This window comes from Pygoscelis adeliae, unplaced genomic scaffold (assembly GCF_000699105.1).
Source record: "Pygoscelis adeliae isolate BGI_AS28 unplaced genomic scaffold, ASM69910v1 Scaffold153, whole genome shotgun sequence".
NCBI lineage: Eukaryota > Metazoa > Chordata > Aves > Sphenisciformes > Spheniscidae > Pygoscelis > Pygoscelis adeliae.
Window position 1 is genome coordinate 201,813 of NW_008824408.1, and position 3,801 is coordinate 205,613.

Here is a 3,801-nt window from a genome sequence, read left to right on the forward strand (position 1 = left end):
GCCCCCGGGGCGCCCGGGGCCGCGCACCCCCGCTGCCGAAGGCGGGGTCTGGCCAACGGCTCTGACGCAGCAGCTGCCAAGCCGCGGGGCACTGTGGGACGCAAACAGCCCTCCTTCTACTCTGCAGCTTTGTTTTGTTTTAAAAAGTAACCCCCCGGGTGGGAAGGAAAGCGCTTTTGTGCCTTTTGCCTCCCGGTGCTCCCCGAGCAGGCGCTGTTCGCCAGGGTCCAAGCATCCCCTGGGACAAGCACAGCAGGGTTAAAGGTTCCTTGCCTTAAAGTGGGAAACCAGGGCCAGGGCAAAGGCAGGGAGGGACCAGCTTGGGCAATAGCTAAAAATGACAGTTAAGGGTCATCGGCACAGCCTGTCCCTGCTCTGGCAGCCCCCAGCACGTCCTGGCTCCTTGCACGCCCCACAGAGCTCCTGCCATGCATGGGACCCTGGCACTTGTTCCCATTCTTCGTTGCCCCGGGGGACTGAGTTTGAGGGCTTCCCCTGGGCTGGGGGCAGCAGGACGACATGGGGGGCCTGGAGGGAGTCTGCCGGCTGGGGAGCCCGCGGGGCTATTGCAATCCTCCTTGGTGGTGCTGGCAGCCTGGAGTAAAGAGGCCCTGGGGAGGGTCAGACTCTGGCTCCTTTGCACTAGTTGCTCCACGCAGAGCCCCTCTGGGACAGGACAGGGATGCCCCCCACACTGCACCCGTGCAAACCCCCTTTCTCCTGGGTGCAGACAGCCCTGCGCTGCTCCATCTTCCCCACCAGCCCCAAGCAAGGTTGGACCAGGGCAGGAGGATCGCGACCCGGCACGCCTGTGGGGAGACAGAGGAGCCCATCGCTGGCACAGCCATGAGCCGGTCGCCGGGTCTGGCTGGCTCACAAGTGGCAAAGAGGCGCTTGTCACTTGTGCAAGGCAGGAGGGGTTTAATTTAAACCAGATGAGCCAGGCTTCATAACAGGCAAGCCAGGAGGACGGGCTCTGCTCCGCACCTCCCTTCCCTGCTGCGGCCAGCCCCGCCATGGCACGGCACAGGCTGGGGCACAGCGTGATGCTTCAGCCCACAAACGTGAATTCCTGCGGTTTCCACGAGCGCTCAGGGAGCTGGAGCGGCGTGCATGACGCTGAGCAGAGCAAGGGGGATGGGCGAGGGGCGACGGACGGACGGGGAGGCTGCTGTGGCTCAAGCATGGGCTGTATCTTCCTTAGCGTGACTCAGAAGGCAGAAAGCGGTCACATCCCTGGAATTTCAAACCCCTTTCAACCTCCAAAGCTCTTTGGCCTGCAGAAAGGCCTGGAAACATTGAGTGCCTGCAAATGCCACAATGCAAACTTACATGCGCACACGTGGGCAGTGATGAAGCACAGCTGCTCTAGGGGTCGGGGGCGGCGAGAGGAGCTGCAGCTCTGGGGACGACCACACCATGCGGCTGCTCCAGCACGGAGGGATGCGGGAAGGGGCTGGCTCCCACCATCGGGCCAGGCAGTGCCCCAGGTGGGAGCCCTGTGGGCTGCTTTTCAGATGGCTTTGCAGCTCTTTTTTGGCTCTTTCCAAGGCCCCTGGGGTTCACTTCCCAGGCCGTGCACAGCTTTTGTCACCTGCTTTTGCAGGCACAGAGCAACCCAGGACTGAGCCACCCCGATCCCACAGACACCTTCCAAGTGCTCTTCCCAACCGACGCACTTCCCTCGCTCCCGGCCCCAGCACAGGGCCGTTTCTCCAGCTATTTCCTTTCCAAAGCAGACACACCCCATCTCCAAGTGGGGATTTTCCCTTTCCAACCCTCTCTTCTGGCCAAGAAGACATAGCACTGTTAACCCTACATCCCCAACCACCCTATTACCAGGAGGAGAAGATCCCAGCCTCCAAGTTTTTTCCCATCTGATCCCAGACAGCCAAAAATCCCTGGGTTTGGCATACGCAGCAGTCCCCCTCCCTTATAGCATTGGCAGTAAGTGACATGCCCAAGGATGAAAAGGGACATGGTGGTAGCAGCAGGGATGGGACCCAGATCTCCCCGTCCAGCATCCCAACCCATCACATCATGACATGCCTCGTGCTGACCTGCAAGGCCCTGACTGCGATGGGCTTCCAGTTCCCCCCACCAACAATCTGTGCACATAAGGGGGTTGGTGTGTGTCTATAGAGGAGTTTTAATTAGCTAATAATCTTTAATAGGGTTTAATTGCCTTGTTATAAAAGGTAATTACAGCAATACATCAATTAGAGCTGTAAAATTAATAGATTTACCAGTTGTATTTATTGAGAGAGCTGAAACTTGCAGCGAGCAGCAGCCAGGGCAGCGCTGATGGGTGTGCTCTGATATGCCAGCAGCAGAAATGAGAGCAGCCACGGAGCCACTCTGGCACGAATCCTGTTCAAGCCCCTCTGCCCAAGACAGCCTGGGAACCACAAGCACCCGCGACCCACCCTGGGATCAGCAGCCAAGGTGTTAAAGCAGAGCGGATGGACAGACAGACATGCCAAACGTGAGGATGGGGCTCCACGGGTGCAGACTGAAGCTCACAGGGTCCCTGCCGTGTCCCTCTGGGACACTGCAACAAGCCACCTCTGCTCTGCTTGAGCTCCTGAGATGGAAACAGCTCTGTTTGCTTGGGCTGGGGCAGATGTCTGCCCCGCTGCCACAACCGAGGGGATGCCTGTGTCCCCCCGCAAGTCCCGTGCTTCACTCTTGGGAGCAAAAGCGTCCCTAAAATCCAGCCTCTGAATCCCCCTTTAGCAAGACAGCAGGGACCCAAGGGTGAAGGAACCCATGGGTGCAGCAGCAGAGACAGGAGCACACCCAAAGTGCTGGGGCAGAGGGGAGCATCCCCTGGGGCTTGCAGCATGCTCTGCGCTCCCCCAAACTCTCGCCAAACCCAGGAGCGCTGGTGCTGCAGCTGGGCTGCCAAGTGGCAAGATGCAGCCGCTCCAGGCAGCCCAATGGAAAATGCATCTCATGGCTTCCCCACGAGGGGAGGGTTTTAAAGGAAAAGCTGTTTTGGTGTCGCGTTGCTTTGTGGCCCCGTTACCCAACCCGCACGTTAAGTACGTTGGGGATCGGGGTGGATGGGATGCCGAGCTCTCCTGCCCCTTTCCCAACTTTGCTGAGGGTTGTTCCTATAGAGCAGGATCAACTTATTTTCCATAAAGTCAGTAGACCACGCATACATCCACCCGGAATATCCCATTTCACTGAAAGGAGCAAGTTTCTGCGTGTAAAATCCTGAGCGAGCCAGTTTTCTGCTCCCCACAACCTCCCGGCGCTGCTGGGTTGGGGTCACGCTCACATTTTAACGACCATTTTTTCCCCAAGCAGCGAGCTTGGCGCATGCAGGAAAAGCGAACACAATGGCCTGGCGCCAGCCCAGGCCGGCGTGGGGTAGAGGACGGAGGCACGCACACACACACCAGCCTGGGTTGTGCCCCGTTAAATGCCACCTCGGGAACGACACCCATACCCACAGCTGGCCGGTGGGAGCCTGGCTCGCCCCCATCGATCTGGAAGGGGGCTCGAAGGAGTTAAAAATCCCTTTGCGCTTTGCCCAGACACCTGGGGCAAATTAGGGGAACCTTACCACTGCTGGAAATTAATCTCTGCTTCCCACACAGGCGGCAGCAGAGTCATCTCTGCTGCGGTGGGGAGCTGGGGGATATCCCGCAGTGGGTGCTCTCCGTAGACATGTGGTGCCTCGAGGCGGGGCAGAGTGGGGAGCCCAGAGGCTTTGCAAATAAAAAAAGCAGAGTTGCTAGTGGTGATTCCTGGCCACTCTCACTATTTGTGCTATAAAAAGGTCTAAAGCAG